The 15,962-nt window shown below is 41.3% G+C and overlaps 1 pseudogene; it reads left to right on the top strand.

The window, feature by feature from the left end:
- Positions 1-3,631: 3,631 nt before the first annotated feature.
- LOC148695085 (uncharacterized) lies at positions 3,632-5,541 on the top strand (annotated as a pseudogene).
- The last annotated feature ends 10,421 nt before the right edge of the window (positions 5,542-15,962 follow it).

Genomic DNA, 15,962 nt, shown 5'->3' with positions numbered 1-15,962 from the left:
ATATAGAATAAAAATAAACATGGCAAAAAGATGGAGCCTTCACAAAGGATGTTTACGTGAAGCCCCACTACGAGGCGTTGGAGCAGAAGGCGTCGGATCAGAAGGCGTCGGAGCAGAAGGCATCGAAGCAGGAGGCATCGAAGCAGGAGGCATCGAAGCGGGAGGCATCGGAGCTAGAGCATTCCAGGCCTCAATACTTGGCCAAACGCTGGATGACCCAGGAAAAAGGTGCCTCTGGAGATAAGCTGCAAGCCTTTGACGGTCACTGTGAATTCGACCCTCAGATTCTTGCAGCTCATCAAGCTTCCTCTTCATGCCCGACGAATAGTTATTTGCAAGCATATGCAAACTTCTATTCTCGTACTTAAGCTGCTGTATCTCTTGCTTAAGACTTTCCACCTCTGCCATCAATGATTCCACCTGACAGGAGCGGGCAAGTAGGCGTTGGCCCATGTTGGACACAGAGCTCGCACATTGAACACTAAGTGCGAGGGACTCTTGAACGGCCAACTCATCGGACCGTCCTGACAGCAGCCTACTATCTTTTGGAGTAAGGAGGTTCCTAGCTACTATTGTAGCTGTTGTGGCGTCCTGCATCACGGAGTCTTCACCTGTAAGAAGACCGTTAGAAGATAAAAAAGAAGGGCGCCATACATTACCTTGACGGGGCGCAACCGGATCGCTGCTGAGACTCAAATCTAAGGTAAGGTTCGATGAGTTTGCCATTTTTTTCAAAAGTGTTCAAAGAGAAGGGGTGGAGGGAGTAAATTTTCAAAGGGCCGGAGACGATTTTCAAAGAATGGGAGATCTTCAGAGTGTGTATGTTGGCGGTGATCGATAGCTCTATAAAAGCCAAGGCGACGCGTCCACCGATTCAAAGAGCCGGATTTTCCGACGTAAGTTAGGCGACGCTCCCTCGGCTTTTCAGAAAACGCGTTCAACTTTGTCAAAAGATTTCTGACAAAGCTGAAAACACGTGGAGGCCATCATCGCAACTACACATCTTTAGCCGACAAGCGCAAAGTCCGGCGACGCTTTCTCTGCTTTTCGGAAGACGCGTGCAGCTTTGTCAAAAGGAGCCGCATCCGCACTACTACGTGTCGTTCAGAAAGCAAAGGGGCGTTTGCTCAGAAATCGAAGGGGCGTCGTTCAGAAATCGAAGTGGCGCCTGCTATTTCAAAAAGCCAGATTTGCGGGATCAAAACGTTTGTCGACAATGGTAAAAGAACAGTACCACCACTTGATATTATCTCTATATATGTCGACCTTCGTCTTTTATGGCAAGGAAAACCTGAAGAAAATGCCCAACTCTCCCTCGCCTCTGAGGGCGCACTCCCAGCAAAGCCTTTCGAAATACTCAATTCTTTCTTCTTCCCCAAAGATGATACCAGATGCCTGGAGTACAGATGACCCAGGAGGAAACGGCGGATTGAAGTGTGCTGAGTCATTCACCGCTTCGTCAAAAGCAAAGGTATCTCATATCATCAAGGTCAAAAGCAAAGGTATCTCATATCATGCTCTTTCCCTGTCTGTTTCTTTGTCCTTGTTCTTACTCGCATGGCAAAGTAAAAGAAGCAATCAGCCGGCACTTGGAGTCAGTCTTCTGTTCTGGGGCTAACTGCCTGGAATCTATTCCTGATTGCTTACCTAGTGTTGCTCTCGAGTAGTCATCTTCAACGGTTGATACACTTCCAGAGAAGGGACCACTTCTGCAAAGGGGAGTAAGTAAGGCAAGTGAAAGTAGGGCATTGAAGCATGTAGAGACAAGCAATGCTGAGCTATCCTCTAACCCTCTTCAATACGAATTGGAGAGATTGAACAAAGGAACAGATAAAAGGAGGAAGCTTAGACCTTCGGGGGAGACCAAAAGATTCCTGCTGTCCAGTTCAAGAGTAGCACAAAGGAAAATCAACGAGTTGGAGAATATATTGTGATACTTGTGAAAGATGAAATAACATTATTTGTGCATCACTCATGTTGATGTTGTGACGACCCGTCCCTAATTACCCATGTAATTTTCTCCCAGAGTGTGCAAATAGACATTTATGCGCTTGTGGGAAAAGTGCCACGGACGTGGTTATTTGGCTTGAATTTGTTTGTCTTGTTATCGTAATTCATCAGTACTCGTTGTTATGATCACGTTAGCGAGAATTAGACCCGAATCGGATCTATAACGAAAAAGTTACGCATAGTTAAAGTACGTTAACAACGGGTATAGTTGTACACACGCATGTTAATTTATCACTGTTGGAAACACTGTTTTTGATAAGGTGATGGATTTTTGTGTACGACTTACTGTACAAAATCTAAAAACCTTATTGTTTTTCTTCTTTAAAATTGACCCGTGTACCATTCCCTTGACCAATCAGTTCATTTTCTCAATTTTCTCACCCAATCAGATTTTCTTTCTTTTCCACCAATCATATCACTCTTTCTCCTCTCTACCCAATCAGAAAGCTGTCTCTCTCTCACATTCTCCTTCTCTCACTCCCTCGTCCGTGACTCTCTCCCCTCTGCAACACACACACACACACACCATAATCAAAACTTGTAGATCGAACCCAAAAACACCACCATCACACTCATCTCAAACCTACGAACCTAACCGTACAAGCTGACTCGAAAATGATCGAGTTTTGACTCGTCAACTCGGAAGCTCCGACTCGATGGGTTTTACTTCGACGTGTTTCCAGCCGTGTTGCACGATTTTGGGAGTCTTGGAAACTTGTAGGTGACTCCCTGAGGCCATTAGCCTAGTCTTGAAATGGAGCCGACGAGGAGACCTTCGGGTTTGAGACAATGAAAGTAAGGCCAAGAGTGTCGAGTGGATTTTGATCCACTTCTGTCCACCTTTTAGACTTTTAAGAGGTAAAATCTTATTCTCCTCTCCTCGGGCTTCAAATGCATATAATGTTCGTAAAAAATGGTTGAAAATTGAAGAAGTTATGGTGTTCTGAAAATTTTCCAGAAATCGGCGAGATTTCCCCAGTTTTCAAAGAACCAAACGGCGGAGGAAGACTGGAGAAGAAATGTAATATTTCATTAAAATTAACGAAATATTCCGTCAGATTCTGACGGAATATTCCCTGGAATCTGTTAGCTTTTGTTAGCGCGTGCCTGCTGTGGCCCGCGCATGTGGTCGTGTCTTGGTGGCGCATGAGGGCCACCGGCCGGTGTGTGCTTGACATGTATGGGTCCGCGACATCGAGTAGAACATTTTCATATATTTAAACCCTCTGTTTGAGCAAACTATGGGTGTTTTTCCTAGTGTCTTTGTGTATGTGTTAATTAATTAATTATTTTAGTTATTTTATATATAGGAGAAAATTATCCTGAAGAAGTACGAGGTCAAGTGAGGTAAGGAGGCTACGATCCGACCACGTATCAGTGAGTGGGCATTTGTTTGTATATATATGATATATAAAGTTTTATAGTTTCCACAAATGCTTTTGAATTGATTCATGCCTATTATGCCATGATTAAATAATGTTATAAGAAATGTTGTACTGTTGTGAAATGCTAAAATAATACTATGGGATGTGAAAGTAAGTTTATTATTATGTCAACTAGAATTATTGAATCGTTATGGCATGCTTATATTTATGTAGTCTGCTCATCATTGTTGCACCCGATGTTAGTGCTTGCCAGGGCCAGGGCTAGTCCTTGTATGTTCATATCCGCACCGCACATTCGCCTTGGATCCAAGTAGGTGCCTGTCATGTCATACAGGTTGTAATAGGCAACTCCGACACCTTGTCGTACAAGTTGCAATAGGTAACTCCGACTCGTATGTGACCGTGAATAGCGTCAGTCTTCACGTGATTGTATCACTAGAGCGTATATTATAATTACACCCAGTCTTGTCGTACATGTTACATTAGGCAACTCCGACTTGTGTGCTAGCATAGATTGATGAGCATCAGTTCAGTTGTACATGTTGCATTAGGTGACTCCGACTTATGTGCTAGCATAGATCGATGAACATCTGATTTTATTATGCTGTTGTTGAGATATTGTGATTGGCATATTTCTGGAATTATTGTTGATTTGCATTTGAATTCATACTTATACGTAGTATGATTTTTTGGAAACTATACATGTTTTATAGCAAGGGGTTAGCATGTTAAGAAAATAAATGTGTTTTATAAACCTTTGTTTTTGCCCACTCACCCTTCTGTTTTTTGCCCCTCTAGGTCTTAGATAGCTGAACTCTCTGTGCCATACAAGGAATCTCTGTCAGTTCTGACATACCCTTAATAAATGTAGGAACTGATTCCGGTTGTGTATTAAGTACTTAACTAGTTTCAACTGCACACTCTTTTGTCATCTATGCTCTGAACATTTGTGTTTTATAGGTTCTTCCTGCTACTGCGCACACACTTTATTAGCTTAAATAAATCCTAGTTTCGATTTTAATTTATTCACATTTTTACATCACTTACATTTTGGTTACGTCACCTTCGGGTGACGGCCAGCATGCCTCGAGGTCTGGGTGTGTTAGTTTGGTATCAGAGCATAGGTTTTGGCAGTCCTGCATTCCTTATATGTGCTATAGGTCCTAATAATTTTTTATTTCTTATGTCATAACCATACCACCTCGTAGAGCGCCACCTGTTCTTTGTGAGACTAACTTTCCTGATTTTGGGCAACTCGGTGAGGTGATCACTAGCGCCATTCAGTCCACACTTTGTCTTCCCCAGAGGACTACCCTAGAGACAGTATCCCATCTTTAGATAAATAATTTTTTTGGCAATAAGGGACCTGAGAAACCGAGGTTTGGATCGACCATGTTGAGAAGACTTTCTAAGTTATGCAACGACAGGGGAATCTTCTAGATGAGAGATGAGTAGTGACAGCAACTTGGTTCTTTCGTCTGGGAGCTGGATCATGGTGGGCTTAGGAGTCACGCTCGTTGTTTGCTCAAGATGCCATGAATTGGGATGTTTTCAAGTGTCTATTTGAGGCTAGATTCATACATTCGGAGTACAAGGATCGAAAGAGAGAAGAATTCACAGAGTTGAAGCAAGGTAAAATGTCAGTCACAGAGTACCACCGAAAATTCATTGAGTTGTCCCGTTATTGTCCCGAGATCACTGGGAATCCTAGAGAGATGCTCCATTATTTTAAGAAGGGGACTAGTAAGCGACTACATTCTTTGGCAACTTCTACTCCATGCTCTACCTACCAAGAATTGTTTGAGGTTCTGTTTCGCATTAAAGATTCTGAGAATGCTCCTGATGATGACGATGATGAAGAGGGTAATAATAATGACCAGAGGAATAATAACAGGGGGCAGTCATCATTTGGTCCTCGAATGACTCAAATTTTCAAGAAAAGCCGTAATAGTTCTGGATTGTCGAGCAATGGTTCAAGTTCCAATACATCGTGAAGGGCGGCAATTCAACCGGCCGTTCACGTTTTCAGAATCAGAGGAACCTTAGCAATTCTGGTTCTTGACTCTGTTGTAGATGCAATAACCGTCATTTCGGTAAGTGTAAAAAGGGGAATAGTGGGTACCTACCAACAAACAGGTTAGGGTAGTGCTTTCCACTACCAAGACGATGTAGCCTAGTATCCAGGAGGAGTGTATTAATACCCGCTAAATGTTCCTTATTACCATGGTGGCTATCCGCAGTACCAGGGGTTATACGTCGTATCAGGGTGGCAGAGCGTAGTGGTATGCTGGAGGACAATACTAGAATGTTGATGTAGCTTTCAAGAGTGGCGGCTCGACTAGGCAAACTAATCAAACCAACCAAGGTCAAGGTAATCAGGGACACGACAACCAGGTAAATAGGGATCAAGGAGGCAGACAACAAATGATGCGAAATATATAAGCACACAAATTAAAACCCTCTTTTGACAATTGTAGTATATGTATAAGTAGGGATCGTTCTAAACCGGGGATTAGGAGGGATTGCTAAATCACTTGAAAACTGACTCAAAAACGTAAAACAAAGGTTAAAACACTAAACTAGACTCAAAGAATGCAAAACTAACCACTAAAACAAACCAAAAGACTCAAAACAGCAACAAAACACTCAAAACTGCCTTAAAAACACAATCTGGAAGGGAGGCTACGGATTGAAGGGAGAAGATGGAAGGGTGGCTGCGGCAGAGAGTGTTTGTGGCTGTAAGATGAAAAGAATGAATGAAAAAATGATCCTAGGGTGCGGCTAAGTGGTGTAATATATAGGGTTTCAGAAAATAAAACCCTAGCTTATTTTTATTAACTAAAATTAAGTCAAAGGCTGCTAGAATTAGGAAATTAAATCAGAAATTAAAAGGGAAGTGGCTGCAAGGTGCGGCTAGGGTTTAGTTTAGGAGAGGAGCATGTGTTTAATTGCATAACCTAGGACAAAATTGCTCCCCCTTGCACGGCAAGGGAAGGTGAGAAAGGGAAACCCACGACAAAGGGGTTTAAGGGGGCTAGGGCCTTTGTTTTGTGTCCTAAAGTGCCTACAAGGCCTTCAAAGTGGCTAGAAAATACGGACGTTTAAGATTAGGAAAGGTTACCAAAACGGGAAACCTAGGGTTAACTTTCCTACTTCAAGTAGGAATCCTTGTTGGAGTAGGAATTCATCGTTGGAGTAGGAATTCATCGTTTCTTCAAGTCTTCAACTCATTCATTCCTCTTTTGCTCCAAAAGACTCCAATTTGCATCTTTTTGCACACTTTGGCCTTATAATCTGAAAATACACAAAAGTGACTTTAAACACTAAAATAACTAAGGAAACACAACATAAATGCACGAGAACAAGCTAATTAAGTCACATGAATATGCTCCTATCAAATTCCCCCACACTTAGCTTTTGCTAGTCCTCGAGCAAAACAAAACAACTAAAGAAAACAAGACGAAACAAAATAATCAAAACATAACCTAAACCTTCCAACGTTTGCCTCAGGGATTTCCAATGAAACATGACATGTCAAAGATCATTACTCACATAGCTTTTAGTCTTCCTTCCCCTCGAGCACATACTTAATCACAGTCACCATTCACTAGTTCACATTTAATCAATTAAAACACATTTTGAATGTAGTAACATGCCTTAGAGAATTCCCTCAATTCCTCACTAGTTATGCACTCAATTTTCACTCAGATTTTCTGACTACACACCCTACAATAGTTATATGTGAGAAGATTGATGTAAACATGAACGACTAGTACTCACATACGTTATAACAAAGAGAGCAATTTCTGGAGTAATTAAACATGTTTAGATATGATCTCATGAATGGAATGCTACTACTTAGATGCGAGAACCAGTGACACCATATGCTCATACCAAATTCAAACTCCACAATTGAAATGCACAACACTCAAGATAGAAGTCAAGGGTTGTAACGGGGCTTGGGGTATTGGTTAACAAGGAAAGATAGGGATAAACAAAAGTTCTTTAAGCAATAGCAAGCAAAGTAATGAAATTGAGACTTAGAATTCACTTGGACTGCAGAAATCAACTTTTAGATATAAAGGGAAGATTCAACCAACTCTTAGGGCCTAATTCATTGTTTTGGACCCTTACTTCAACAAACAATACTTTTCAACTCTTTTTCATTTTTTTTTTCTCTTTTTTTTTCTCTTTTTTTTTTTTCTTTCTAGCCGTGCCTATGGCACATAAACTCACATCAATAATCCTTCCCCCGCACTTATTTTCTGCAACACATTAATCAAAAGGAATTCAGTCATGCTTACTATGCTTCAAGAACAAGGGTACGGATGGTCCTAATCTAGGCTAGGTGAGGATGATATGGGTTAACAAAGAACATGGGCTAACACGACTATTTGGCTTCGATGGTGGTCACTACACAACTTCATCTTGAATATGTGTTATGCAATTCAATAACATGCTTTGAATGAAATGGGCATGAGTTCTAGCATTTGGAACTAAGTGATGAAACGCCTTCTAAGTAGTAACCAAGCAAAGAATAATGAGATCATGCAACGACTTTAGAAAACAATGATGCACAGATTATTACTCTCCAAATAACGTTTAGGCTCAAGTCTCACAGGGATGTAGCGTTAGTTTGAGTTCATTCCTTCAAGCATGTTACAAAAACTAATTTTCCTTTGTGATTACATGTGAATTCGTAAACTATAACTACAACCAAGCATAAACCAAAGAGTATATCAAACGTCCAGCCATGTTTGTAACTTTCTTTAACCATCATGCAATTAAAAACCAAATCCTCATCATTGTGTTGGAAGGTAACCTACGACACAAACAAACACACAAAAACAACTCTTTTTGGGTTTTTTAAAACAATTTTTCAAATTTTTATGGGTTTTTCGGATTTTTAAGTCAACACACACTAAAACACTCTGAAATGGCTTAAAAACACTTAAAAAAAAGCTAAGAACAACATTGGAAGTTATGGGTGATAAAATCCCACGAATTTGCATCAACAACATTAGTTACCCCCCCCACACTTAAATCAAACATTGTCTTCAATGTTTCAAGCCTAAAATCACATCAAACAAAAGCAAACACACAAACAGCAACTAAACACACTAAACATGGCAGAATGTAAATAACAAAGAGAAGAGGTTAGGGACGCAAATCTGGTTATGGAGTGTAAATGCCATCCTCTCCTTAGTGATTGCATGGGTTGCCTTTCACGAAGCGCTTGCTTTAACGTCTTGCAGCCGGACGATGGTATGCTTATGCCCCATTGGAGCCCATGGCATGCAATGGGATCTCCTCCACAACATGCTCAACAAAGTTCTCGTAGTAGGGTTTCAACCTATGGCCATTCACCTTGAATTCTTGTCCAGTTTTCAAACTTTGTATTTGGACTGCACCATGCACAAAAACATTAGTGATAACAAATGGACCAACCCGCTTAGAACGTAACTTACCGGGGAATAACCGAAGACGGGAATTGAATAACAACACTTTCTGCCCGATTGAGAAGGTTTTGCCTCTAATCATCTTGTCATGGACGACCTTGGTCTTCTCTTTGTAAATCCGGGCATTCTCATACGCCTCATGCCTAATCTCTTCAAGCTCGCTCAATTGTAGCTTCCTATGGTTTCCAATTGTGTCCACATCCATATTGAAGGTCTTGACCGCCCAATGTGCCTTGTGTTCAAGCTCCACGGGTAGATGGCATGGCTTGCCATAGACTAGCCGAAATGGGGACATACCAATGGGTGTTTTGTAAGCCGTTCGATAGGCCCACAGTGCATCCTCCAAACGCAAGCTCCAATCTTTTCTATTCGGCCCAACGGTCTTTTCCAGGATTTGCTTTATTTCTCGATTTGAAACTTCGGCTTGGCCACTTGTTTGGGGGTGATAAGGTGTGGAAACCTTATGCATCACGTTATACTTCTTGAGCAACGCTGCAATGGTGCGGTTGCAAAAATGAGACCCACCATCGCTTATGAGCACTCGAGGCATCCCAAATCTAGAGAAAATGTTAGATTTTACAAAATCTGCAACAACTCTAGAATCGTTAGTTCGGGTGGCTTTAGCTTCCACCCACTTTGACACATAATCAACAGCAAGTAAAATGTAAGTAAAACCAAAAGACATAGGGAAAGGACCCATAAAATCAATACCCCAAACATCAAAGATTTCAACAACAAGGACTGGGGTTTGCGGCATTTGGTCTCTTTGGCCTAAACTTCCTATCTTTTGACATCGATCACATGTTAAGCAAAAAGCCCTAGCATCTCTAAACAATGTAGGCCAATAAAAACCACTTTCAAGAACCTTAAACGCTGTGCGTTGTGTGCCAAAGTGTCCACCACATGCATATGTATGGCAAAAACTCAAAATAGAATTAAACTCAGATTCGTGAACACAACAACGAACAATCTGATCCGGGCAGATTTTCCACAAATAAGGGTCGTCCCAAACATAAAAACGTGCATCCTTTTTTAGTTTATCACGTTGGGCCTTACTTAAGGTGTTATGAACTTGCTTAGACACCAAAAAATTGACTAAATCGGCATACCAAGGGTTACTTACCTCAACGGACAGAAGTTGTTCATCCAGAAACGTTTCTAAAATGGGAAGGTCCTCTTCTTCACGCACCATTCGACTTAGGTGGTCAGCCACCACGTTTTCACATCCCTTCTTGTCCTTAATTTCAATGTTGAATTCTTGAAGTAGGAGCATCCAACGGATAAGCCTTGGTTTGGCCTCCTTTTTGGTGAGAAGATACTTCAAGGCTGCGTGGTCAGTGAAAACAATTACTTTAGTACCAATTAGATATGATCTAAACTTATCTAACGCAAATACAACCGCCAAAAGTTCTTTTTCGGTTGTAGAATAATTCAATTAAGCATCATTTAAAGTGCGTGAAGCATAATAAATAACATGTGGCTGTTTGTTTTTCCTTTGGCCCAAAACAGCTCCAAGGGCATAATCCGATGCATCACACATTAACTCAAAAGGAATGGACCAATCTGGTGGAGTGATGATTGGTGCCGTGGTGAGAGCCTCCTTTAAGTGCTTGAATGCCGTGGAGCATGCATCATCAAACTCGAAAACCACCTCTTTTTGAAGCAATCGGCATAGTGGCTGCGCAATCTTGGAGAAATCCTTTATGAAACGCCTATAAAAACCTGCGTGACCAAGAAACGAACGAACCTCTCTAACCGAAGTTGGAGAGGGTAAGTGACGAACAAGGTCTACCTTAGATTTATCCACTTCAATGCCTTTTTCAGAAATAATATGTCCTAAAACAATACCTTGCTTAACCATGAAGTGACATTTTTCCCAATTAAGCACAAGATTTGTTTCAACACAACGTTTCAACATAATCAGAAAACACACTAAACACACTAAAGTCATCTATGAATATCTCAATAATTCTCTCAACATAATCAGAAAATATGCTAACCATACACCTTTGAAACGTGGCAGGAGCATTGCACAAACCGAATGGCATGCGTCGATATGCAAACGTTCCAAATGGACAAGTAAAAGTGGTATTTTCTTGATCATCCGGGGCAATAACAATTTGATTATAACCAGAATATCCATCAAGAAAACAATAAAATGAATGACTCGCTAACCTCTCGAGCATTTGATCTAGGAACAACAATAGGAAGTGGTCCTTCCTTGTGGTGGTGTTTATCTTCCTATAATCAATGCATACACGCCAACCGGTTATGATTCGGGTGGGCACAAGCTCATTCTCCGCATTCTCCACAACCGTAACTCCAGATTTCTTGGGAACACATTGGATAGGTGAAACCCAACGGCTATCGGAGATGGGGTAAATCACTCCACAATCAAGGAGTTTGATTATCTCCTTTTTCACCACTTCCATCATCGGAGGGTTGAGACGGCGTTGAGCCATCCTAGTTGGTTTGGCCCCCTCCTCAAGAAATATGTGATGCATACATGTGGCGGGACTAATACCTTTGATATCGGCCAAGGTCCAACCTAGGGCAGATTTGTACTCCTTCAAAACACGCACTAGTTTCTCTTCTTCTTGTGCTGTGAGTGATGAAGAAATAATGGCAGGTAAGGTCTCATCTTCCCCCAAGAAAATGTACTTGAAATGGCTAGGTAGTGGTTTGAGATCAAGGGTAGGTGCCTGAACTATGGATGGAAGCAACTTGTTAGTCGAAATGGGAATTGACTCAAAGTTAGAAGACTTACCCTCGTGCTTAGGCAATGACTCAAGGGCAGCAACCAACTCAATACATTCCTCACTAGGGTGCACGGCATGCAATGGAGTGTGTGTGCCGTGGCCTAGCAACAGTCCCCCTCCCTTGATTTTGAGTTCCATGCTCCTTGTAATGACGTTTTCAAGTGCATCAGCGTTCAAATCTTCAAGGTATCCCTGTGCTAAAGAGTCAATTATATCAATGGAGAAACATGAATGATCCTCACTAGGATACTTAATAGAATCAGAAAGACTAAAATTAACAACTTCCCCATCAAATTCCATGGACAAAGTTCCATTAAACACATCAATCTTCATCCGAGCCGTCTTCATGAATGGCCGTCCAAGGAGGATTGGCAACGAAGGGGCATGGTCAGATTCATCCATCTCGAGCACATAGAAGTCCGCCAGAAAGATTAAATGATTTACCTGCACTAACACATCTTCCAACACTCCCTTTGAATAGGCATTAGATCTATCGGCCAATTGTATGATCATACCATCATTTCTCAATACTCCTAGGTTCATAGATGCATAAATTGAATATGGCATGACATTTATAGAAGCACCTAGGTCTAGCATGGCAGATTCAAAACGAGTGTTACCTATGACATAAGGAATGGTAAAACTACCCGGATCTTTGCATTTAGGGGGTAGTTTGCATTGCAAGATGGCGGAGACATTTTCACCTACCTTTACCACCTCTTTGGTCGACATCCTCTTCCTAGTGGTGCAAAGCTCCTTTAAAAACTTGGCGTACCTCGGGACTTGCTTGATTGCATCCAAAAAGGGTATGTTGACTTGAACTTTCCGAAATGTCTCAAGGATGTCCTTCTCGGCTTCTTCTTTCTTTGTTTGCATGAACCTACTAGGAAAAGGCACATTCGAAGGAAAAACATTAGTAGGAACCGAATTTGACACATTCTTACCCTTTTTGGACAAATTGGACATTTTTGGATCACTAGAAGCTTGCGGCAAAGGTGTTTCCACCCTTGCCATGGGTTGGCTTGCCTCCTCCTCTTCAATTCTCAATTTTTCATCCTCGTTAGGACCTGATGGTGATGGTGTAGGACCTGCCCCGACTTCTTTTCCACTTCTCAAGGTGATTGCTTTGGCCGTTTCGAACCCTCTCTTTGGGTTTGGAATGGTAAAGCTTGGGAGCTTGCCTTGGTCTCGGAATTGCCCTACAAAATCTGCAATCTGCCCAATTTGTTTCTCCAATTGATCCACCATTTTTTCTTGATTTTGCATTGCTTTGGCTTGATTCTTTTGCCCCTGAGACAAATTAGTTAGTAACTTAAGAAGTGTATCATTTTCTAGGGGCGTACCTGAAGCATTTGGGGCAGATTGTTGCGGAGCATGTGTGGGTGTGTATGGCTTAGTGAAGAAACCCGGGGGTTGTTGTCTAAAGCCTCCTTGTTGTGGTGGTTGTTGGGGCTCCCTCCATTTGAAGTTTGGGTGGTCTCTCCAACCTGGATTATATGTGTTAGAATATGGATCGTTCCTTGGTTGGTTTTGGCCTTGAAATCCAATTGCATTTGCGCTTTCCCATCCACCATTTTCGATTAGTTGTGGGCACTTCTCAGAAGCATGTCCTTGGATAGAACACACTCCGCATACAATTGGTCCTTGCACCCTTATTCCTTCGGCCATCTGAGACACAATGGAAGTAAGATTAGCTAATTATGAATGAATGTCGGGTGTGGAACTTACCTCATGAACTTGCTGTCGTGGGGGTTCTCTTTGGCCTACTCCTTCGTATTGTTGAGCGTTCAACGCTCGATTAGCGATTAAAACCTTGGCAGCCATGGGTGTCTTGTCCACCAATGCTCCACCCGCCGAGGCATCGAGCATTTAACGTTCAATTGGTAGGAGCCCTTCGTAGAAGTATTGTAAAAGTAACTCCTCCTTCATCTGATGTTGTGGACAAGAAGCAACAAGTGATTTAAAACGTTCATAATATGTAGGAAAAGACTCACCTTCTTCTTGCTGAATTCCACTTATCCTTTTACGTAAAAGGATGATTCGAGAAGTTGGGAAAAACTTCTCCAGAAATGCCATCTTCATACTCTCCCATGATGTGACGGTTCCGGGAGCTAATTCATACAACCAATCTTTGGCTTTGTCCATTAAAGAGAATGGAAAAGCCTTCATCTTCAAAATACTTCCATCGACGTTGACGGGAGTCATGCTTGAACACACCACTTCGAATTCTTTCAGATGCTTGTTCGGATCCTCCATGGACAACCCATGGTATTTCGGAATATGGTGGAGCAAACTTGACTTCAACTCGAACTCTTTGGTCTTACCTTGGGCAGGCGGGGGATATTGGATACACAAAGATGTGGCATTATCTAATCCCGAAGCAGAAAGCTCCTTGAGTGTTCGGTTGTCCATGGCCATGCCTTGTTGTTCTTCAAAAACCCTTGCCGTGGCCTCTCTTTCCTCTTCTAGGACTTGTTCTTCAAGGTCAGGTTCCGGGCTTGGTGGATTTGATTCGTGTTGCTTCCTCTTTCATCTTAAAGTCCTCTTAAAATCGCTGTCAAAGTCCAAGATATGCTCACGAATCGGTTGAGAACTCCGAGTCATACACTAGTACCTAAAACAAGAAAAACAACACAAGGTCAGAAACTTTAACAAATTAAACTAAACAGAAAGTAACAATCCAAGGGATTAGCAAAGTTGCTAATCCCCGACAACGGCGCCAAAAATTTGATGCGAAATTATATAAGCACACAAATTAAAACCCTCTTTTGACAATTGTAGTATATGTATAAGTAGGGATCGTTCTAAACCGGGGATTAGGAGGGATTGCTAAATCACTTGAAAACTAACTCAAAAACGTAAAACAAAGGTTAAAACACTAAACTAAACTCAAAGAATGCAAAACAAACCACTAAAACAAACCAAAAGACTCAAAACAGCAACAAAACACTCAAAACTGCCTTAAAAACACAATCTGGGCAGTTTTGAACACCTAACCTAATTTGGACGAATTCGGGTTATAACTTGAATCAAAACACTTAGAAACAAAAACTAAGACACTTTCTAACTAAATTGAACACTAAAGTAAATGGGGGTTTAGTTTTGACAAAATTAAACAAAGAGCACAGATTGTAGATACGAATTTGGTGAAAATATGGATGGAATGCTAGCTAGAAGGTTCTTCTCCACACATGTCACACTTGCATACAAGATGATTTTCAGTTGGTCTTTTGATGAATCATGAAACTCAACACCCCAGGTTAATTAGGTTCGCTTAAATTAACCTTCAAGTTCTCCTTAAGTTAATGAATTGGATGGGACAGCGCATACACAATTCAAAACATTCTCCAAAAGTCCTTTACGTGAAAAGCACAATAAAGATACAATCAAAGATCATTAAGCAACATGAAAACTATAAGTGTTGACGAGGCATTCGTTACTATGATGAGCATGAAACTATTGCCAAGAATTCATTTAACGCGATCGTTTATAAGTGACCTCCACTACTTGTGAATATAAGTTTGTAACTATTAGGTGAAACTCACTTATATTCTAGCATCATATTCATGCGTGAAAACTAAGCGTGCACTCTCAATAAACATACACAAATAAGTTATCAATCAAGCAGTTAAACAAATTGAATCCACAACTCATGAAATTCCAACCGAAGGTAATCAAATTATATTGCAAGCATAAACATGGTTTTGAATCACCCCCTAGCTAACTAGGGATTTAGCCTCTCATGTTCACAGAAAGAGAAACACAATTGAAATTAAACATAGAGAGCAAAAGATTGATTACACCTAGAACGCCCAACGAATCCACTTTGAATTTCTGCACGTTTCAAGCTCCTCTTTCTTCTTCTCCTTGCTGCGGCAGAGAAGGTTTAGGGGGTTTTTGGATGTTATTTTGGGTTGGGAATAGATTTAGGGTGGTGAAGGGTTGCGGCAAGGGGTTGTGAAAGGTGTGTGGAGGGTTGAATGGTGGCTGGAATGGTTGGAATTGTTGCGGCAGAGAAGGTTTATGGCTGGAATGGATGGGAGGCTATGGATTGAAGGGAGAAGATGGAAGGGTGGCTGCGGCAGAGAGTGTTTGTGGCTGTAAGATGAAAAGAATGAATGAAAAAATGATCCTAGGGTGCGGCTAAGTGGTGTAATATATAGGGTTTCAGAAAATAAAACCCTAGCTTATTTTTATTAACTAAAATTAAATCAAAGGCTGCTAGAATTAGGAAATTAAATCAGAAATTAAAAGGGAAGTGGCTGCAAGGTGCGACTAGGGTTTAGTTTAGGAGAGGAGCATGTGTTTAATTGCATAACCTAGGACAAAATTGCCCCCCCTTGCACGGC

Source organism: Pyrus communis, chromosome 8 (genome assembly GCF_041283825.1).
Source record: "Pyrus communis isolate YQ-2024b chromosome 8, ASM4128382v1, whole genome shotgun sequence".
NCBI classification, from domain to species: domain Eukaryota; kingdom Viridiplantae; phylum Streptophyta; class Magnoliopsida; order Rosales; family Rosaceae; genus Pyrus; species Pyrus communis.
The sequence above is the reverse complement of the archived record's forward strand: the minus strand, read 5'-3'. Positions and strand labels throughout refer to the sequence as shown.